Source organism: Entelurus aequoreus, linkage group LG05, assembly GCF_033978785.1.
Source record: "Entelurus aequoreus isolate RoL-2023_Sb linkage group LG05, RoL_Eaeq_v1.1, whole genome shotgun sequence".
Lineage (NCBI taxonomy): Eukaryota > Metazoa > Chordata > Actinopteri > Syngnathiformes > Syngnathidae > Entelurus > Entelurus aequoreus.
The window spans coordinates 31,374,922-31,399,235 of NC_084735.1; the positions used below are offsets into that span (position 1 = coordinate 31,374,922).

Genomic DNA, 24,314 nt, shown 5'->3' on the forward strand with positions numbered 1-24,314 from the left:
TTGTGCTGCACATAAATGTGTCTACCATTGTGCTAGTCGGTGGAATCAAACTTTGTCACACTTGTAACCGCTTCAAAGCTGCTCTAAAGTCCGGCTTCAGCGTTGAACGTGTTTTTGGTCGTGTCGAGCCGCCTCACCACTTCTAGCGTCTAAAAAAAGATTGATTTAAGGAAATCTAAAACCAGCTCTCATTATTGATCATACACCACGCTGGTACATCAGAGATCTTATTACCCTACTGCATTGCTGCTCAACCTTTTGACACTGGCCCAGCCTGCTGGCGATGCTTTTAGGTAAAGTAATAGTAGTGTAATAATGTGACTGTTTTTGAAGCTTCCCTACCCTAACAAGCCCCACCCTTCTGGAGCCACACTGCGGAAGGTGAACTGGCTCACTTCCAAAAAGCTGTTAAGTCGATTACATTGCACTACTCTGCCTTTTTCTGCCGTGCCTAGGATAGAATCTCTCCTTTTCTGTCTAAACAATTTGCATGTGTCAGTCTGAATAACAGTCCCCCGAAGACGCACGGACGACGCCAGCCTTAGCTGGGTGGAATATTTGAAAATAGGATGTTTGTAACAGTGGCAAAAGTGTAGTTCGACGACCCCAATCTTGTAATTCCTTAAACCCACTGTTAGAAATATTGTAAAAATGCATGCAGCATGGTGCAAAGGGTCACTTGTTTTGTTTTTTGGAATAACTGTTTTCAGAGCAGTACACATTTAGAATAAGAAAACTATATTCCAAAGCATCAACACATTCTGGTGCAAATCTAGATAAAGGTGCAGATACAGGATACAATTTTTAAGTCACTATGGTACCAATGGAACTGCCCACTTTCCAGAGTCGTACTGTTAAAAGAAAATACAGCGGCGCCTCAGTTTTTGTACGCTCCACTTTTCGGAGGATTCAAGTTTTTGGACACATCGTGCGGCCAAAACATTGTGTCTTACAAAAGGGTCGACGTTCCTAAACAATGTATTCCACCCACTGGTGAGTCAGTCTTGATATGTTATTAATACACTGCGTGGGTTTCATAGTGTGTCTTTCCTACAAAACGTGCCCGTGTTAGTATGCTCTCAACTCCCCACCCGGAAATCATTCTCCCCCGGGGCGGAGCTACAGGGGAGACTGGGTTCCCGGGTCTGAGCATGGACCTACCCGGAGCCAGCACTGGGCTGAGGCAGGTGGACCTCTCCCACAGCTTGGGGACCGGGGGAGCTCACATCATGCCAACGGTTTTATTCTAATCCTCACCAATGAAAGAACTGGACATTAGGGATGTGCGTATCGATCCTGTGGTATCGATATATCGATACTCACACGCTACTCATTTGGCATCACTTTTCTGAAAAAAGTATCGATATAAACCAAAAAACGGCGTGTGGGGGGTGCAAGCATCACTTTCAGATGTTTTTGATGACTTACTTAACTTACTATGTGCTGGGACACCCCTGTACCTGGCAGATGATAGACCTGGCCCAGTCACGTGACAGGAGACAGCGAATGAGCGTCGTCAACGTGCAACACACACACAGCCAGCCGACAGCGATGCAGCCAGGCATATCCAGTGTTGTCCAATTGTTTACTTAAAACAGGCATTGTTTTTTTTTTTTTAGTAATGTTTACTGAATATTTTTGTTTAAATGATTATCCTAAATTCAAATAATTTCCACACAGGGGAATTTACTGTTAGTTGAAAATTGCTTGAGTATTTAAAACAAGATAAGAAAGAGATACAATTTGGAGATTCTTCATCTTTGCATTACAGTTTTATTTTTTTCCAAGAAAATCTTGAATATATGATTGAATGTGATTTTGGTTTTAATCTGTAACATGATTTCTTACATTTCGAAAACATTAGCCTATTTCATATTTCATTAATTGCTAATTATATCACAAACTTTAAAAAATAACTGCAGCTTCTTGCAATTCGGATTTGACTGTTAATTGGAAAGCCCTAATATCTAATTATTATTATATATAATATATAGTTATTATTATATATAATATTTAATTTATTTTTCATATTTATGTTATTTATTCAAATTTTACTTTTATTATATATTGACCATAATAAATGTGGTATAAATGGTCTGTATTTGTCTTGTGATTGGTCTTAAATAATAACAATAGTAATAATATTTTTGACTGACAAAAAATTGCCAATAAAAAATTATTGGTATCGGTATCGATGAAAATGCAAGAAAAAGTATCGGTATCGTATCGAATCCTAAAAGTGTGGTATCGCCCATCCCTACTGGACATACTGTATGTGGGCTTATAGGTTGCTCCAGTCAGGATGAGTCAGGGTAGCTGAAAACTTTACAAGACTGGCTTCAGTGATTTAGTAGGTGTAAAAAAGTAAATAAAATATTGTGTTGTATGACCGGCTTTATTTTCACTCTCACATTTCACTTTGCAACATGCAAATTTACAAGTGTATCGACAATTTTGTCTCCAAGTGCATTTTGGGTAAAATCATCATCAACCGTCCACCAACGTCATCAGTCACTAGTCAACAGAATACAAGCTAGGTGAGCAATGTTACTGCAAAGTTAACATGAGTGGCAGTTCATAAAAACATAAAAGTGAAGCAGCAAAGCGCAAAGAAAAGTAAAGAAGAGACCAAGTGAAGCAGTTGTGCTTTATCTCTCTCTCAGCTGCATTGAGTTTTTCCTACTGCTACGAGCGAGGTCCGAATCCAGGTCGCCGGCATGAGAGGCAAGTGTGCTGATTACAGAGATAAAAGCATGGGCTAATTGCCCAACAGCACACGGATTTGTTACCCCACTGATTCTCCGTCACCCATCTATGACATCATCACTGGTTGAGTTATTATAACAGTTACATCACAAGTCTCTGTGCTTTTTTTTTTTTTTTGAATCGGTTACCAGCACGGTGGCAGAGGGGTTAGTGCATCTGCCTCACAATACGAAGGTCCTGAGTAGTCTTGGGTTCAATCCCGGGCTTGGGATCTTTCTGTGTGGAGTTTGCATGTTCTCCCCGTGACTGCGTGGGTTCCCTCCGGGTACTCCGGCTTCCTCCCACCTCCAAAGACATGCACCTGGGGATAGGTTGATTGGCAACACTAAATGGGCCCTAGTGTGTGAATGTGAGTGTGAATGTTGTTTGTCTATCTGTGTTGGCCCTGCGATGAGGTGGCGACTTGTCTAGGGTGTACCCCGCCTTCCGCCCGATTGTAGCTGAGATAGGCTCCAGCGCCCCCCGCGACTCCGAAGGGAATAAGCGGTAGAAAATGGATGGATGGATGGTTACCAGTACTTTGATAAAGAAGGCAAAAAATACTATTGAATTCAAGAAAGAACTCTATACAAACAAAGTATGACGGGGGTATCTGCTTGTCTCTCCCTCCCCTTCCCTATTCTCTTCCCTCTCCGCTCATCGCCGTCTTCGCCAATAAGAGTCTTCATTTAATGTAAAAGCTATGTTAAATGTTCTTTAATTGTATTGTATTATTGTACTTTGCTTTGTTTTCCACATGTAAAACTGTCATCAGTTTATATAAAATGTGTTTTGTGTTTATATGTTTGGGTGTCTGGAACAGATCAATTCATTTTCATTATTTCTTACAAGGAAAATTGCTTTGGTTTTCATACGAAGCAGCCTTTGTCGGACCTTTTGGAAAAAAATACTTTCAAAACCAAACCACTGTAGTCCCGTTTTCCCACTAGATTAATTTCCATCGCACATTATGACTTGAGCATGACAGGACATCTATAAAGCAATTACTGTGCATGTGTAATATTACTTTTTCATTAAGATAATGTCAATAATATTTATACTCACACATGCATAAAGTATTCAATTTGCATTATCAGACAAAATGTACATTATTAAACAAAAGCTGACTTGATGATGCAAGCTTACTTTTTGAATAATGGGACCTTTTAATTTTTAGGGAATAATGATTTTCAATAACAAAAAACAAAACAATGGGTCAAACAGCTGTTATTGCAGTATGGTGATTAGGTAATAATAACACAAACAGAATCAACCCAAGATCTGTACACCTGTAGAACAGCACTGCATCATACTGGTTTCTAACATGTTGGTTACCCTATGTGGCTATATTAGAACATCTCTTAAGATGATGGTATTCAGTAGCTCATGGTGTGGTCAGTGAATCTACATCTTAGTCACATTCATATATCACAAATTGAAAGACAGCCATCCAATTAAACTACCGGTATGTCATTTTTGTTTTCTCTTCCATTGTAATGAACAACTGTAGTCTTTCTACAGAGTCAGCACGCAAAATTAGAATATATTTTTGTAAGTTTGCGTCTTGAAGAGGAACCACATTTCTAATTCGGGCCTTGAGCTGAAAAATCTTGGAAACTTTGCTCTGTGCTGTACAGTACTTTGTCTCTTGTCTTAAAGCCACAACACAAAAAGATCCTCTTCAAATGAGAGTTGAGTGTGGTCTGCTGCAGTTTCAGTTCTGTGTGGGTGTTTTACAGCACTGACATAAAGCCCAAACTAATGTATTACAGAATGAAAAATAAGAGCTCCGCTTACAACATTGGCGTGTATAAATCATTCCAATGTTGTAACAGCAGCATGGTAAGAGAACCTGCAGTCAAACTAAGGAGGAAATAAGCCCTTTCTATTGTATTGTTGATATTAATACCTAAGTTCCTGTGAAAATAAAGGAGCACAAGCTAAAAGTGTTGCTGAGTAAAAGCTATTGTTTCCACTCTGGCCTCCGTGCTGCTAGTGAAAGAAAGCACCTCTATTGTTTTTGATATGTATTTGCCATGACATCAACATTGTGTGCTGGCAGAGCACTACCACTTCCTGTGTGTCTCAAAATATACCTTGTGGAGGGCTGTGTGTGTTTGTGTGTGTGTGTGTGTGATGGAGGCCCATGTGTGCTGACACTATCAAACAGTGCTCATGGATGTGGCACACAGTCCTCATGGTGACAGGAAGAGCAGCTGTCCCTGTGTGCGTGTGTGTGTGTGTGTGTGTGTGTGTGTGTGTGTGTGTGTGTGTGTGTGTGTGCGTGTGTGTGTGCGTGCAAAAGTAACTGACCCTCAACTTGATGACTGCATCCATTATGCTGATCTTGAACGCTTCTCATTTACCACAGTCATTTTGCACCAGCAGCACTGCAAAAGGAAGAGGAAGAACATCAGCCCACTACTATGTCTGGAACACTGTCCTTCTACCATTTTCACCTTCCGAGGAATACACGCTGCCCACCATTGCTTCCTTCTTGTTTATATGTCAACACACAATAAAATGGCTGCAGATGCAACATTTTAACAATTTTTCCGCATAGAAATGCTTGAAAGTGTGAGGAAATTGATCTCTACTGTGGTATCGAACTTATGAGTGTTTTCATTTCTTTTATTTCAAAAAGTTGCAGTCATTTTTGGAAGGAAGTGACTTCTCTGCCTCCACAACTCTTTTGTTGACTTTCATAGGCAGTTTTTCTGGTTTGTTTTTGCACACAAACAGATGTTAACAGTACTAGTACATTTCTTCTCAAACATTCACATGTATCTTGATTTTGTGCAACAATCAATATTACATAACAATATAAAATATGAACAGCTTACTGCTACTAGAAAAGTTGAAATCGCAAAAAAAATGGAACTTTATCATGCTAATTATAACATCACAGCAGATCATATAATGCAAATATTCACCTAGATTGCCAAGATACCTGTGGTGGTGGGGTCTGAGTTAGGGGCGTGGTCACCGATGTCATTCTATAATTTGCATAATTCTCTGTGATATGATTTTCTTTAAAAAGGCTAAAAAAAAAGTAGCAACAAATCTAGCATATTTTTCTGGTGTTATCATTGACTGTACTCGTGTTTGGAGACTCTACTTCTGTCCCTCAATGTCCGCGACGAAAGGCAAGCTGCTGCGAGCATGACATCACACTTGCTTCGCGCTGCTGCTTCTGTTGGACTTTCTCTCCTTAAAAGCAGCCGCAGTCCTCTTAATATTTGCACATTTTGTAGATCGCTGTCCGCGGGTATATCTTGGATATATTAAAGGACTTCCACACCACAAACATGCTTCCACTGCAGACAATCGCGTGCGTATTGCTTAAGTCGTCACAACATCTTGTTTCGGCAACGCTGTTCTCGTGGTCAAAGCCTTTTTTCGGCGGCCAAATTTGCGGTGCATCCAGGGTCGCACCAGGGTTGAGGGGTTTAGCCCCCCCTGGCCCCTCCAAACCCAACTCAGCAGAACAGCAACATGCAAAAATATCACCCTTTATAAAGTAATTTTCACGTAAAGTGCTAGCAACCCGTCAGACTGCCTGTGTTTTTAGCTCAGTAGTGGTACGCTGGTCATTCACAAAGGGGATGTGGGTTCTGGTCCTGCTCAGAGAAGTAGGAAAAAACAACGCAGCCGAGAGAGCGTTCACAAACGCTAGACGAAGCGAAGCTGTTTGTGATTGACAGCTATGAACACCAATCATTGCATTCCGCCGTCAAAATCCCAATCGGGGGCCCCGGGCTTCAGCCCAGGTAAGCCCGTGCATTACAGCGCTCCTGGGTGCATCATTAGTAGATAGTGCCCAAACAATAGGCTGTATATATATCCATTCATACTGTAATGACCTGCTGGTGGTAATGTTTTGTGTTTGTGTGGTTTTGATTTTATGTTCATTGTTATCGATGATTGTAAACAAACAGTCTGTGCCTTAAAGGGGTTAGCGGAGAATGAAGTGTTGTTGTGTGTCTTGGGTAGCATGGAGACGAAACTGTGTGCACAGAGGGAATATGTGTTGGAATTTAGCCAGCTGTTAGCATAAGATTGGGAATAAAAGTCAAAAATAGCATCTGACTTTGTGTGACTTCTTCTGGGGGTTACAATACATTACCCATCCATCCACTTTCTACTGCTTGTCCCTATCAGAGTTGTTGGTATTACTTTAATTTGTTTTCACGTAAAAATATTTTATTTTATGTGTGGCGTCTGATTTTGCTGTGACGGTGCGCCACAATCAGTCACATTATGGGGAAACCTTGAGCTTACTTCCATCCATCTATTTTCTACCGCTTGTCCCTTTTGGGGTCGCTGGAGCCTATCTCAGCTGCATTCGGGCGGAAGGCGGGGTACACCCTGGACAAGTCACCACCTCATCGCAGGGCCAACACATATAGACAACATTCACACTCACATTCACACACTTGGGCCAATTTTAGTGTTGGCAATCAACCTATCCCCAGGTGCACGTTTTAGGAGGTGGGAGGAAGCCAGAGTACCCCGAGGGGACCCACGCAATCACGGGGAGAACATGCAAACGAACATGCAAACTCCACACAGAAAGATTCAGAGCGCAGGATCTAACCCAGGACCTTCGTATTGTGAGGCAGAAGCACAACCACTCTATCACCGTGCTGCCTACCTTGAGCTTACTTACAAACAAATAAATAAATACATTGTCTATTAGGGATGCACTATTAATCAATTTCAAATCATAATCGGATTATGACAACTGTGGAATTTTCCATGTCATGTCTCGCACCTGTGGGCTATAGCGTATAGGATCCTCCTTCCTGCGAGAGTACTCTGCATAGACATATAGTGGTCCCCACACACACATCAGTGTTTTCCATGTATTCATTTATATGTAGCCATAAATGAAATTTGCCCCGTCACAAATGCGGATTTGGAGGTTCCAGTTTGCCCTCACTTGTAATCATTCATAATGGAACTGTGGCGGTATTTATCGCAAATCCGCTTCTCTACACCATTCATATGCACCTGTTTTGTCAGAGAACAAGACGACGCAGAAGAGATCTGTGGTGGCAATGGTGCAACTTTATCATCACATTTAGCGAATAAAATGTATAAATATTAGGAAAAGCCCTATTAAAAAAGTTGGGTCTTAAGCCTGCTCTTAAAAACATGAACATTTTCTGCAGCCCTGAGGTCCTCCGGCAAGCTGTTTCATAGACAGGAGCCATAATAGTGGAAAGATGCCATTCCGTGACTATGTGTCCTGACTTTTGGAATAATTAGCAGATGAGTGCCGGAGGATCTCGTGGTCCGCGGAGGTTCGTAGGGTAAAAGCAAATCTGAAAGATAAAAAGGCCCAATACGATTAAAACTTTTATACATCATATGAAGAACCCAAAATGTATCCTGATTAAAACTTCAGTCTTGTCCTGGTTAAGCTGTAAAATGTTATCTGCCATCCAGTATTTAAGATCTAAAATGCAACTAAAAAGAGTATCAATTGGTCTTGTGTCATCAGAAGGCATGTAAATGTACAAATGTGTGTGATCAGCATAACTGTGGAAATAAATTCCATGTCTCCTGATGACATAGCCGAGTGGAGTCATGTAAATATTAAAAATAATAGGACCTAAATTGATCCTTGAGGCACACCACATGTGAGTTCATGGGTCTTTGAACAGAATTAATCCATACTTACCAAGAACTTTCTGTGAGATATAAAGTGAACCAATAGTGAATAGTACCAGAGAGGCCCACCAGGTGTTCCAGTCAATTTAAAAGAATGAAGTGATCTATAGTATCAAAGGCAGCACTAAGATCCAGTAGAACCAAGACTGGCAGTTTTTGAGAGTCAGCACTCAACCTGAGATCCTTCACAATCTTCAAAAGCGCCATGTATGTACTGTGGTTCACCCTAAATCCAGATGGAAACTTCTCTAAAATATTGCATTTATTTAAAAAATTAAAATGGTTGTTTCAAAACATTTTTTTTCTAAAAAAGTTTGATACAGGTCTGTAATTATTAAAATTGTCAGCATCCAAATTTCTCTTCTTTAACAGCAGCAGGAGAGACCCCCGTCTGAAGCAAGCAATGTTTAAAATATCCTTTCTCAAAGAACCATAAAGTATTCTAAAAAAAATTGTTTGGAATTGAATCTAAAAGCCATGTGGTGATTTTCATTGTAGAAAAAACCCTGTCAAGCATCTCAGCATTAACAAGGACAAAATTATCCAGCGTTTCCTCAGGTACAAACAGACACTCGGATGAATTAAAAGCACTGTGAGAAGATAAAATGTCACATCTGATTGTGTTTGTATATCTTCTGCCGTGCTTTTATCCCGTAATCAAATACAAAATGCGAATTATGTGTCACACGAGCGGAGATCCGCCTACACAAGCTTTGAGAATGTGCATTACCACCGTCGTGCAAGGTGCACAGAATACCTCCAAAAGCATTCAGTCCAGTTCAGTTTCAGTTTATTTCGAACATGCATATGATACAATGTAATGTATCGCATATTTCCAGTTGTTTCATTACAGCACGTCCGAAAAGGAGTAGGAAGAAGCGGAGCCTAATTAATTCTACCCTTTTTCAGAGCAATTTTATCCCATTTCCTTGTTCTCTGTTTGTAACAGAACGGTGAATAAATAAATAATAAATAAATAATATACCATAGTAAGTAAAAAAAAAAAAGAAATACATAAATAATCATTATCTCAAAAAAAAAATGGTTCAAGATGTTCATTATAATTGTTCTTCTTTGTACTTTGTGAACACTTGTAGTTTGAACAGTCTCTTAAACTGAATCATATTGGTGCTTTGTTTGATTTCTTTGGTGAACCCATTCCATAATTGAATTCCACGTACGGATATGCTTAAGGTTTTAAGTGTTGTACATGTTTTAAATTAGATTTTCCTCTGAGGTTATACTTCTCTTCTTTGAGAAGAATTGTTGTACATTCTTGGGTAGCAGGTTATAGTTTGCTTTGTACATAATTTTAGCTGCTTGCAAACGCACCAAGTCGCTGAATTTCAATATTTTTGACTCAATAAATAAAGGGTTTGTATGTTCTCTATATCCAACATTATGTATTATTCTAATTAATCTTTTTTGTAACACCGTTAGTGAATGAAGCGCACATTTGTAGTTGTTTCCCCATATTTCTACACAATAACTCAGATATGGTAAAACTAGAGAGCAGTAGAGAATCCATCCATCCATCCATTTTCTACCACTTGTCCCTTTTGGGATCGCGGGGGTGCTGGAGCCTATCCCAGCTACACTCGGGCGGAAGGCGGAGTCGCCCCCTTAATGGCAGGCCAACACAGATAGATAGACAACATTCACACTCACAATTACACACTTGGGCCAATTTAGTGTTGCCAATCAACCTATCCCCAGGTGCATGTCCTTGGAAGTGGGAGGAAGCTGGACTGAACCCACACAGTCACGTGGAGAACATGCAAACTCTACACAGAAAGACGCTGAGCCCGGGGATCGAACCCAGGACTTTCGTACTGTGAGGCACACGCACTAACCTCTGTTCCACCATGCTGCCTGCAGTAGAGAACATGAAGTGATTTTTGGTCCAGAACATATTTTGCTTTATTCATTATTGACGTGTTTCTTGCTACTTTATGTTGTATAATTTTTACATGAGGTTTCCAGTTCATTTTATCATTTAATATTACACCCAAAAATGGGTTTTCTTTTACCCTTTCAATGTCTACTCCGTCTATTTGTATTTGTGTTTGACTTTCCCTTCTACTGTTACCAAATAACATTATTTTAGTTTTACTGAGATTCAAAGATAGTCTGCTTTTGTCAAACCATCTTTTAAATGTGTTAATTTCTTCTGTTATTATTTGTATTAGCTCTTGTGTGTTCTTTCCTGAACAAAACACAGTTGTATCATCTGCAAATAATACTAACTTTGTAACCTTACAAAAATTTTTTACATAAAGATTAAACAATAATGGTCCAAGTATTGATCCCTGAGGTACGCCACAAAATATTTTCAGCTCTGTAGAAGTGTGTTCACCTATCTTCACGTATTGCTTTCTGTTGGTTAAGTAGCTTCTTACCCAGTTCAAGACCCACCCTCTGATTCCATACCTTTCTAATTTGTTTATTAAGATATTATGATTGATTGTGTCAAATGCTTTTATTAAATCTATAAACACTGCAGCAGCACATTTTTTCCCTATCTATTGTATTGGTAATCTCTTCTGTTATTTCGATTATTGCCATTGATGTTGAGATGTTGGCTCTGTATCCGTAATTGTTGTCTGTGAGTGTTTCATTTTTATTTATGAATTCAGCCAATCTGTTATTCAACAGTTTTTCAATATTTTTTTTTAATTGTGGAAGTAGAGAAACTGGTCTGTAGTTTGTAAACTGGTGTTTGTCACCAGTCCTATAAATTGGTACGACTTTTGCTATTTTCATTTTATCTGGAAATTTGCCTGTTTGAAATGGTTGCTGATTTTTGTTAAAGGTTCTGAAATCTCTTCAATAACCTTTTTATCGTGTCCATATCAATTTTGTTACAATCAGTTGAGGTCTTGAATTAAAAATTTTTCACAATATTGATTATTTCCTCTTTTATCACACCTTAGAGGAACTAAGAGTTGGGATTTCTGCCTATAGTATCATTAAAGTCCTCAACTGACTCGGGATCTGGCATCTTTTTCTCCAGATTTGGTCCAATGTTCACAAAGTATATATGGAAGCTTTCAACTACTTTTTTCATATTTTAATTTTTTACATTTCCATCTGAGAAGTATTTAGGATAATCCTTCTTAGCACCATTTTTATAATGCTATTTAGGATGCCCCATGTTGCTCTCATATTGTTTTTGTTCCGGTCCAATAATTGACTATAATATTCTTTCCTCCGTGTTCGTAGTATGCCAGTTAGCTTGTTCTTATATGTTTTGTACTTGTTTTCTGCCTCTGTAGATCTTTGTGCTGTAAATGTTCTTTATAATGTATTCTTCTTGTTGCAATAATTTTTCAGTCTTTTTGTCATCCATGTTCCTCTTCTTGTAGTTTCTGTCATTGATTTAGAAAACTGGCAAATACACTGATGTCGGATATTAGCAGGCCACTTGTGGGATTATTACCAAAATCATTAGTAAAAACATCAATTAGTGTGGCGCTGTGTCCTGAGATTCAGCTTGGCCTCGTGAATTTAAGATATATACTATATATTAGACTATATATTGTGTCAATAAAATCAAAATGTTAGGGTTCAAGAGGTCAATGTTGAAGTCTCTGCATAAGAAAGTTATTTTTTGACTGATTTCAGTAAAATTTGCCTTAATCCAGTTCTCAAACCTATCGATGTTTGACTTAGGTGATCTACAGTATATATACAACTGATCAGTACGTTTTTGCTTTTTTCATGACATATTTAAATGGTTTTACATTCTAAGATATTATCAATAACTAATGACATATTTTTTACCTCTTTGTAGTTTAGGTTCTTCATCACATACTGATGTGAAGCGTGCAACCTAATCTTTATCACTTTCATAAGGGCTAAGAAGAAAGTGCTGAAAATCACTCTTCCGTTTCGCAACACTTTGAACATGTATCTCACCAAGAAGGCAAAGTGGGGCCCAGGGGCCGTTTGTGGAACCCGGTTTTTATGTGGAGTAGCGGGTAGAGCGGCCGTACAGAAACTTGAGGGTTTGTGGTTCGATACTAGCTTCTGTCATTCTGGTCAGTGCTGTTGTGTCATTGAGCAAGACACTTTGCTTGTTCCAAGTGTCAATGTAGCTTACCACCACCAAGCTTCAATGTATGGGGCTTTGAGACAATTGTGAAAAAGCGCTATATAAATATATTTATTTTAATTTCATATGTTGATACTACTAGGAACCAATACAGAAAGATTTGTCTTTAAATATGTGCATAATGTTTGTTTAGACTTCCTATTTGCCTATTTAATTACAAATTAAATGAGGTCAGCACTTCCCTGCTGTCTTACATAGTTTTATTATACATTTTTAATTTTTGCCAAAACCGTGCACTTTTTACAGTCTATTGACTCTTCTTGAATTGACCAATATATATATTTTCAGATCTGGTTTTGGTCTTCTTGTTGGCATATATTTTCTCCATAAAGCATATAAAACATATTCACACCAGCAGATCTACTCCTTCTGGCTAACATGTACCATTAGCTTGTATAGTTACCTGCTTAGTGTCAAGTAGTTTAAGATACAACTACGCTGTTTATTAAAGTTTCCATAGCAAGCTTAACATGAACATAAAAGACTAACTTTAAATTTATTTCAGTGCAAATTTTAAGATGGCCCGCCAATTGTTTCTGTTGTGCAGACAGACAATGCAGCAGTGAAAGGCTCTATCCTCTTTGTTTGTGTGCGGGGCAACTGGCTACCTAATAGAGGACCACTGCATAGCTTGACAATCTATTATTCCTACAAAAACTTATTTTTACATTTGTCTCCGGGCAGGATATTTTGTGCCCTTTAACCTCGCAGTTAGTTTCTTTCAATGGCTTTGAATGGCCTTGAGAGCACTTATTCTTCTGTGTGATGGCAACGTGAACAATGTGTAGCAATGCCATGGCCTGGCTTAATGGTTCAATGTACGCCTGACATTATTGAGTGTCTCTAAAACGAGGTTAAGAGGTATTTAACATAAATATACATTATTTTTAATGGGTTCTGCTTTAGTGTTGCGTGCAAATACTATAGCTCAGTGTGGGCGTTTTCAAAATGATGAAGTGTTGAGTTAGAGAGAAAACATACACAATACTACTACATTAGGTATGCCCATTTGCTGCACTAATATAATTTAAACCAGGGCTGTCAAAATGTACACTTTAATGCAGATTCATCCATCATCATTATTATTCCAATTAACCTATCTGCCACGCAGAAAGACTCACTATCCCTGAAATGGCTCTAGCAACACATTTTGGTAGTTTGTCCAAATAGTCCTACCGTTGCACATGCACAAATGAGCAGCTGATCCGGTAGTGACAGGCTACATAAGCAAAAGTCTATATGGCAGACCCTAAACAGCCTGTTGGGAAATGTGAGTCAAAGAAAAATGACGTAACAGTTGACCGACAAAGTAAATGGTCTTTATTTATACTGCACTTTTACTATACCTGGAATGATACTCAAAACACTTTACATTATTCATCACATTCACCCATACATTCACACACTGACGGCGAAAGCTGCCATTCGAGGCGCTTACCATGACCCATCAGTAGCAGTTAGGAGTTCGGTGTCTTGCTCAGGGACACTTTGACATGAGCTCTCCAAGCCAGGATCGAATTGGTAACCCCCGGGATACAAGATGGCCACTCTACCCACTGAGCATGCAGTATTATTCAGACTCTGTGGGAACTCTACCAGCTTAAGATAGCGCATGAATAACACAAAGGGAGTAACAGGTTCACATTAATGTGGAAACATCTTTGGTTTCTGTTCACATGAACATAATATTAGAGGTGACCAATAAACATGTTAAGTGCATATTATTCCTTTTTTATTGACTCTCTTTGTTCATGCAAAAAAAACCACCATTGATATAAATTAAACTGAATGACATTTCATTGTGACGAAATAAAATTAATCCACATCACACCTGTTATTAATCATATATTTTTTTAAGTGTTTGAGAGTACTAATTAAAACCAATACAGTATGCTTATTCATGGTTTGGCATCCGTGACTCACATAGATTTCTGTTCTTTGCTTCAAATTGTAAATAACTTTTTGTTTAATGTATGCTAACTTGATTAAAAAGTGGTTTGATGGTGCTCTCTGTAGCAATGAATCCAGCAAAGGGTGCTGTCTTACAAGTCACTCAACATTTTCCAGCAGGAAGATGCTTTGACAAGATGTGATGAGTGACTGCATTCTTTTTAAGTACAACAGATCTATCTAAATTACATTTTATAACTGTGACAAGCATATTATATAAGGTTTAAAGAATCAAAAGCAGACATAGGCTGTGTGTCCATTATTCATCTTTTTTTGCCATTTGCAAGAGTCTTGGAACGTAAGACTCGCAAAAGAATATATCTATCCATGTGATTGTAGTTTGCAGTGGTGCAGCTCTGCACTAAATTATAAAGAACTGTTTTTAATATTTTGAATAGCTGCCTTGTAATCTCATAACATTGCAATAACAAGCTAACTATACACGCACAGAGAGATCCTCTCAATGAAGAGATAATTTCAGAGTTGCTCACATCATCTTTTCTATTGTGATTCTATTGAACATTGCTAATTAATGGCAGCAGTCTATTTATACTATTTTAGTAGTCACGATGATAACGGGGCGAACCATTAGAGCTCAAGTTTATTTCCCCTGAGTGTGACTCACTTTTAGTGCACCACAGTGCTCCAAGGCATCGCAATGCTCAGCGCAAAGCACACCAATATTTACAAAGAGCAAACATAAGACAGTTACCATTGCTGGCAAAACAAACTTCTAATACCTTGACAGGTGCCTTTAGGGAGTTTAAACACTCAAATTAAGTGCTTGGCCAGCCCTCAGCAGCCATGTAACTTCCTGAGAAGTGGACATTGAGTGTGAAAGCATGCTGCCTATAGCAATCTTGTCGCTGTATTACTCGCATACAAAGTAGGTGACTGCACGGAAAAAGCATGATGGGAGGTGCTGGGCTCACAAAAACTCTCATAGAGTGTGGACCACCCCACCACCAAGGAAAAGGTGGTTTGTTTTCATTTAAGGGAGCACAATGCATTAGGATCCTGCCTCCGCAAATTACAATTTTAATTGCTGCCAAATGCATCAGATACAGATGTCATAACGGCTTCTAACATTGCATATTTACTAGCTCAAACTGGATACAGATTGATTGACATATATACAGTATCTCACAAAAGTGAGTACAAGAATGAAACCTGGACACATTTTAGAATAGTCAGTATACAGCTAGTGCAGCAGTATAGATTACTATCAACTGAAAGCCATCCAACAAATAGGCATTATTGCCTATTGTCTTGTAAATTATTGCTGAAATGTGAAGTATATACTGTATATTCCTACACTATGGTTATAAACCTATTTCTTTTAAATAATGTTAAAATGTTGAAATCATTGGATTTTAAATTACTGATCAATCGGTCCACCCCATTATTTATATAAAGCGCTTTGAGTACCTTGAAGGTAGAAAAGCGCTATACAAGTATAACCCATTTATTTATATGCAGATCACAGGGCACACTGTTGCTTTGCAATTATTAAACCCCCTTTGGAAACTGCATTTATTTTCAAAAGTACAGTATTAACTTTCAATAAAAAAATTGTTTTATAATATTACATGTATTAACGTTCATAAACAGTGGTGTTAGAAAGTTGAATATGTTTACGTGCACAATGTTCACATTTTGTGTATTCACAACTGTATTTAGGATGTCACACGGGCTCAAAATTAGTGATGGAAGTATTGATTCTGTGGTATCAATATGATTGAGTACAGACTATACTCTCATAAAGTATCTATACAAATGATGACATTTTTAAAAGTGCATATATCAATCCCACATTTTTTAGGTAAATTACTACATACAAAACATCAGTATCGAAAATAAATATGGAATCTTCTTAAGTTTATGACATAGTTATCAAGTTGTACTGGTAGTCAAACTGTCATTTTCCAACTTCCCCATTAGGACAATCAACTATGCTTTTATCCACTTGTGTATTATTGAAACGCAAGAAACATTTTGAAGGTGCCGACTGGCATACATTGCCGTTGCATCAGAATTTTTTTATTTTGTATTATTTGACACCATCTGTAAGCTGATTCTAAATGTAAAGACAACAATGACTACCCACAATAAAAATACACAAGAGGTTGGTAGTTGTCAGTAAACAGGAAATTGCACAGAAACCAATGACTCAAACCAATTGAAACATTGCATTTATTATATTCTATTTATAATTTATAATAACATATGCTAGTTATAACCTACTCAACTTATATTGTATTATATTCAAATTATGATATACATACTATTGCTTTTGTGTTACTCACTGGAATAAATGTTGTGCCATCTCATGTGTGCTGGTATGACAATAAAGTTCCTTGAATCCTAGCATCACATGGCATGCATCCGACTATATCATAGCGACATTTAAAAGCCATACGGTAATAATCCTCGTCAATGGGACGTTTACCAACATTGTGTGCAAAAACACTTCACATTCATCATACAGATTTTTGTCACCTTAAGTGAGCATTTTGCGGCTAAAAACATTAATGTCAAGTTATCACGATGAATAGCACAGGAGGGAGAGTGCGGCTCAATGCAAATTAAATGGCCCGTCCTTTGAGTGGCCTGGCTTATGTAAGTGACTGCTGCTGCTGTTGTTGTTGTGTCTCTATCACTGCATGCTAGGTCCTGCATCCCTGCATCTTTTCTCCCTACAGCATCATCTGAAACCCTGTGGCCTCTCTCTAACACACACATACACATAGCCCCATCTTAAATTACAGAGAGGAGGAGGAGGAGAGAGTGGGAGGGGGGGTGGCACCTGATTCTAGCATCCCTCATTCCTGCTGCCACCTTGAAAACAACACCCCAATCCTGCACGTCACCTTTGGTGCACATAAATCCCTAGCACATCAAAGATTGTGGGCTTTTATCGTTATTCCTGTTTTTAAAGAGATTTTTTTTTGTCCAAGCATGTTCAGCTCAGCACGTCTGGCTCCCGCCTCGATGAGGCTTTTGCACCGACTCCTTGACTGTGTCATAGCGCTTTTTTTTTTAAAAAGACAATTGGGCCTCACAATGGAGAAACAGGAGAGATGGGGGAAGGTAGGAAAGGAGAGGGAGGAGGAAAAAGAGGGCCAGTGATGAAATGCGACAAAGGTTGCAAACTGGATTGAATCCCTCAATGTTGAAATGACACACAAGGAGCTTTGAGGGAGGGTGTGGGGGCGGGGGGTGTTAGCTCATGGGCTCACTTGGACAACTCACAGTTGATGTTGATAACAACTGGAGAGACAAAAGATGATCTGACATGAGGCTGTCTCATACATTGTGTGCTTGGATTGCATGCATGCCCACACACACACACACACACACACACACACACACACACACACGCACACGCACACACTATGCATTGCCACTATGGTTTGGCCAAAGCTGGAATGTGAAGAAGACAGACAAAAAAGCCTCTTACCTCCAACATTTCGGCTCCGCTCGACCCGGCCTTGTTTCATCCTTTTCCTCTCTGCCGACTCCCTCCCCTTCTCTACCCGGCAGCATTTTTCTGCTATCTATCTCCACGCTCTGGCTCGCTCACCTCCTCCTCCTCCTCCTCCTCCTCAGCTAGTTCCTCCTGTCTGCTGCGCTCTTCCTCTGTCCCAAAATAAAGAAATAGCAAACAATAACACACTTCCCAGTTTGTGTGCCTCTTTTCTGTTTGCTAAGTCAAGAGGCAGGTTGATTTGTGCTGTCCTCCTCCCTCTCGCTATGTGCTGCTGATTCTATTCCATTCACATCACACTAAAGCCAACCCCCTCTTTCTCCTTGCTCTCTCTCTCTCTCTCTCACACACACACACACACACACACACACACCAGGCACGCACGCACACACACACACACACACACACACACACACACACACACACACACACACACACACACACACACACACACACACACACACACACACACACACACACACACACACACACACACACACACACAGCTTAGCCCCTGTGTCCTCCCCCTTCTCATCTCCTTGACAGAGCAGGGCAGCAGTAGTCAGTTGGAGCCAAAACAAAATAATTGAATGGGGAGATTTGGATTATAAGTATATTTACATTCTGAGTGATGTCACTTTAAGGTGATAACAAACACAAACATAGGTCGGTGATGTAATGTCACATCCTGTAGTCAGCAAAAGCTTCTCTCTTTTATGCAATTACTCATGTTCACATATCAAAAACACATTCGATTTAAATCCCCGTTAGGCTATTTTAATTTTTCTGTTTTATCAACAAGCCTAATTTTTTATATTTTCTAAAAACATTGTGCATTAGTACACATTTTGAGAACGCAATGCATGAAATTGAGCATGAATTCAAATGAAACAGTTGTTTTACAATAATGATGTTAAAGTATCTGCTGCAGATCCAAATTGGGATTGTTTGGCCTTGGCGGAGGTTTTTGCACCGCTCAGGGGTAATGTTTACAGGATTACACACAAAAAAATACATTCGATGCAGGGGCGGGGCTATATCCAGTATTGCAAGATGGTTTTAACATTTGTTTTATTTGTCAGTGAATAATTCATTCCATCCATCCATCCATTTTCTACCGCTTATTCCCTTCGGGGTCGCGGGGGGCGCTGGAGCCTATCTCAGCTACAATCGCTCATAACATAATTGAGGCAGGTGGTGTTTGCATTCTAGTTTTCACTGCATGTGACATTTCTGCACAGGCCAGATAAAGGCTCCCAAAGAGGGCAGAGGTAAAAAATGGTGGCGTGTGTGTGTCAGTTTGTTTGTTTGGAGATACCTCTGTGTACTCCCCAAACGTAGGAGGCTGAGATCATTGCAAACAATGCTCAACCTGCTTGAGCACATGTGTTTTGGTGTCCTCAATGCATCTTCTTGAAAACACTCCTGTTCGTTTTGAATCAAACATATCATGATATTCAACAAGGCAGGCTCCACTGTCCCATACAGCCACCCCCCCCTCTTCTTTAATTACTGTACCCAGTCCAGGCCTGATCGGACCATATGGCTGTGTGTGTGTGTTAGCAGGCAAGCAGCTCTGGTCAAGCACAAAACAACGTGAGTGGGGGTGGGGGGTTGGGGGCGGGAAGGCAGGAGAGTTTCGTTGGCGTGTGTGTGTCATGAACAGATAAGAACATTTAAAAAATAAAAACACACATGCACTAAGTAGTAATAGTTGATAGGAGTGAGAACACATTAAAGGGGAACTGCACTTTTTTGGGAATTTTGCCTATCGTTCACAATCATTTTGAGAGATAAGACAGATACATTTTTTTATGCATTCTAACTCGTAAATAAACGTAAATAATAAGTCTGCTCACAATAGAGTGCCTCTATATTCTAAATACCCATCCAAAAACCGCCAACCATACTCTATTTACATCATATGACCTGAATATTACCCAAGTATTAGTGATACTGTTAATATAAGCCCTAACTAACACAGACAAACTATTTTTAGCAGTGCATTGTCACAGAGAGCTACTGTAACTTGCTTGTTGCTGCTATATTGACATCACGAGCTGGTGAGCCCCTTTTTCATCTCTGACATGGTAAAAGTTTATTTTAGATCATAAAAAATGCCTCTCATCTGGATAGAAGAAGGATGAGGACATAATCCGACAAGCTGGTCAACTGTGGCATCCTGTTTAGGCTCGGAAAAGGGGAGAAAGACACGAAAAGACGCTTAGTTCCACCCGCCTTTTTCAATAGCAAGGATTTTGAGTCATTCTTCATTTCAACGGGAATATATGAACATTCCAGCAGTCGGCATCCCAGTGAGAGCAGACATGGTACAGTAAGTGATGTCACTCATGAAGTCAGCAGTGAGCAGTAATCAGTGATGATGTCGAAGAAAAAAGCGAACATTGTGATGTGTTTGTAAAATTATTGCGCTGCTGTATGCTTAAAATTTGCAAAATACTTAAATACTACAATTTGCAATTCCGGTACAAATTGCGTGTGAATGCCCTATGTGCGCAAGCCGCCAATACGCGTGAGTGGAACTGAAATGCCTGAGTGTCCAGGGTGAGGGGAGTGTGGGGATGATAGAACATCCATCCATCCATCCATTTTCTACCGCTTGTCCCTTTTGGAGTCGCGGGGGGTCGCTGGAGCCTATCTCAGCTGCATTCAGGCGGAAGGCGGGGTACACCCTGGACAAGTCGCCACCTCATCGCAGGGCCAACACAGATAGATGATAGAACAGTTCGAATCAAATGAGAGATGTGGGATATGCAGTCGACAGTATAATGCCCATTCATTGTCAATGGGGAGGAAATTCTGGGAAATTCCGGGAAAACCGGGAGATTTGGGAAAGGGAAAACATGTTTTGCTGACAGAAGAATGCTGACCAAGTTGACACCCATAACGTCCAATCCCTCTCACCCCATGCACAACACTGTGGAGGTCCTGAGTATCTCCTTCAGCATTAAACTGTTACATCCACAGTGCATGAAGAAGCGCTACCACAGGTCCACAGCCATAAGACTTTACAACGCATTTACGTGATTACTGTGATGTTTTTTGTTTTGTTATTTTCTTGGTGTGCAATATGGATGTTAGTGTTTTTTTGTTGTATTTTATCTTGCATCTATACATATTAGCGAGCACTATGTAATATTTATTACTATTTTTTTGTTTTTCACTACGCTTTAATTATGTTACTGTATGTAAAAACCTGCACTGCAACAACGTAATTTCCCCATAGTGGGCTAAATAAAAGTCTATCCTATCCTATTAAAATATCGGAAGAGTAGTGTGGGTGGATGGTTGAAAGGTCGCAATCGGGTTTAAAATTTTGAGAATATAGGGCATTGTAAAACTGTATATGTCTTCCAGGAAATTTGGGAATTCCAGGAAAACCGGGGATTTTTGAAAATATTGATACTTGCACAATTGTCCTAGATGATATAAAGGGGTTGATATTAGAATTTTTGGAATTGGTTGAAAAATGTTGACATAACTGTTTGAATTGAGAATGGGTATATCGGAATACCTGGAATTTTGGGGAAACCAGGAATTTGTACGAAAAAAAATAGGAGTGTTTGTTGTCCCAACATGTAGAAAAGAATATTACAGTGAATTATTGGACAGGAACAAAAATAATATGAGAGCAACATGGGGCATCCTCAATAGCATTATTAAAAATGGAACTAAGAGGGACTACCCTCAATACTTCTTAGATGAAAATTTAAAAAAATGACAACATAAAGGAAGTAGTTGAAAGCTTCAATAATTATTTTGTAAATATTGGACCAAAATTGGAAGAAAGGATTCCAGACCCAGTTCCAATTGAGGACTATAATGATACCATAGAGCGAAATCCCAACTCCATGTTCCTCAGTAATGTGACATAGGAGGAAATAGTTACAATCGCAAAAAAATGTAAATCTAAGACTTCAACTGATTGTAACGGAATTGATATGGAAACGATAAAAAAGGTTATTGAAGAGATCTCAGGACCATTAATGTATATTAGTAACCTATCATTTCAAACAGGTACATTTCCAAACAAAATGAAAATAGCTAAAGTTGCACCAATTTATAAGACTGGAGACAAACATCAATTTACAAATTATAGACCTGTTTCTCTACTTCCACAATTTTCTAAAATCATCGAAAAACTGTTCAATAACAGATTAGAAAGTTTCATAAATAAAAATAGAATACTCGAAGAGAACCAATATGGATACAGAGCTAATGTTTCAACTTCAATGGCTTTAATTGAAATTACAGAAGAAATTACCAATGCAATAGATAATAAAAAATGTGCGGCAGCGGTTTTTATGGATCTAACTAAAGCATTTGACACAATTAATCACAATATTTTAATCAAAAAACTAGAACGATATGGCATCAGAGGGTTAGTCTTAAACTGGATAAGAAGTTATCTAACGAACAGGAAACAATACGTGAAGCTAGGCGAACACACGTCTACAACGCTAAATATATCCTGTGGTGTACCTCAGGGATCAATACTAGGACCTAAATTATTCAATCTCTATATAAATGACATTTGTAAAACTACAAAAGATTTAAAGTTAGTATTATTTGCGGATGATACTACAGCGTTTTGTTCAGGAGAGAACACACAGGAGATAATACAAATAATAACAGAAGAAATTAACAAATTAAAAAGATGGTTTGACAAAAACAGACTATTGTTGAATCTTAGTAAAACTAAAATAATGCTATTTGGTAACAGTAGAAGAGAAAGTCAAACACAAATACAAATAGACGGAATAGAAATTGAAAGAGTAAATGAAACCAAATTTCTAGGTATAATGATTGATGATAAATTGAACTGGAAATCTCACGTAAAAAATATACAACATAAAGTTGCAAGAAACACGTCAATAATGAATAAAGCAAAACATGTTCTAGACCAAAAATCCCTTCATATTCTCTACTGCTCACTAGTGTTACCATATCTGAGCTACTGTGTAGAAATATGGGGAAATAATTACAAAAGTACACTTCATTCATTAACGGTGTTACAAAAAAGATCAGTTAGAATAATACATAATGTTGGATATAGAGAACATACAAACCCTTTATTTATTGAATCAAAAATACTGAAATTCCACGACATAGTGAATTTGCAAACAGCTAAAATTATGCACAAAGCAAACTATAACATGCTACCCAAGAATATACAACAATTCTTCTCAAAAAAAGAGGAGAAATATAATCTTAGAGAAAAACGTAATTTAAAACATTTGTTTGCACGTACAACACTTAAGACCTTCAGTATATCAGTATGTGGAATTAAATTATGGAATGGATTAAGCAAAGCAATCAAACAATGTACTAATATGATCCACTTCAAGAAACTCTTCAAACTTAAAGTGTTTACAAAGTACAAAGAAGAAGAACCATGACAAACATTCTCAATTTATTTCATCCATCCATTCATTCACTCTTAAAGTAAATTTACTTATCTCATCATATGAAATATGACTTACTTCACCAATTATTATTATTAAATTCTTACTATTATTTATTTATTTATTTTTATTGTGATTACTTATTGTGAAAAAATTGTGAACAGGAAGTGAACAAAAAGTTTTGCAACTGTTATGTAAAGAAAAGGGGTAAGATTAAATAAGCTCTGTTTCTTCCTACTCCTTTTCGAACGTGTTGAAAAGAGAAACTGGAAATTGTGATGTATCATGTTGTATGCTTGCATGTTCGAAATAAACTCAAACTCAACTAAGAAATATTTTGATGGTGGAATGGTCAAAAAACGGTTGATAAATGTGGACTATGAAAACTTTCCAGGAAGAGGTGAACATAGGGCTTTGGAAAAACGTGAATTCCTGGACATTTTTTTAACTTGTCCAATGTGAGTGGAGTGTGTGGTGGAACGGTTCAAATCGGGTGAGTAATGTGGGAGTTGTGCATGTTTGAAAATTGGACCATTCCTTTTCAATGGGCAAAATGTCCTAGAAATTCTGGGCAATCCAAGATATTTTTAAAAATATCAAGCCAAACGTTTTGATACCTGAACGGTTCCGATTGGATGAAAACTGTGGGGCGCTGCATACATTTGCGGCGGAATACTAATAAAAAGATGACTTTTTTGGTGTACAATTTTATATGTGTGAATGCTTGGGCATTCACACAATTACATGTTGTTCTGAAAGTGCCTGTTACTACATTACGTATATACTTAGTGTGTATATAAAACACTGATGGATGTGTTTGGATGTTTTTAAGCTCTTTATAGGCATAATAGAGCAGCTCCCACAGGCTCCATTGTAAGCGGACTTTTGATCGCATTTATTTACTAGTTAGAGTGCA

At 38.5% G+C, this 24,314-nt stretch overlaps 1 protein-coding gene across 5 annotated transcripts in view; it reads right to left on the reverse strand.

The window, feature by feature from the left end:
* sipa1 (signal-induced proliferation-associated 1) overlaps window positions 1-24,314 on the reverse strand; it is a 58,588-nt gene that overhangs the window by 32,847 nt on the left and 1,427 nt on the right. For 2 of the 5 annotated variants that reach the window (XM_062047758.1, XM_062047763.1), the window contains exons 4-5: window positions 17,946-18,124; window positions 5,059-5,135 (exon numbers count right to left, since the gene is read on the reverse strand). The gene's annotated coding sequence lies outside the window, so the exon portion shown is untranslated. Of the gene's footprint in view, window positions 1-5,058; window positions 5,136-17,945; window positions 18,236-24,314 lie in introns of those variants that run through there. The other 3 variants (XM_062047759.1, XM_062047761.1, XM_062047762.1) reach the window with 3 other exon arrangements.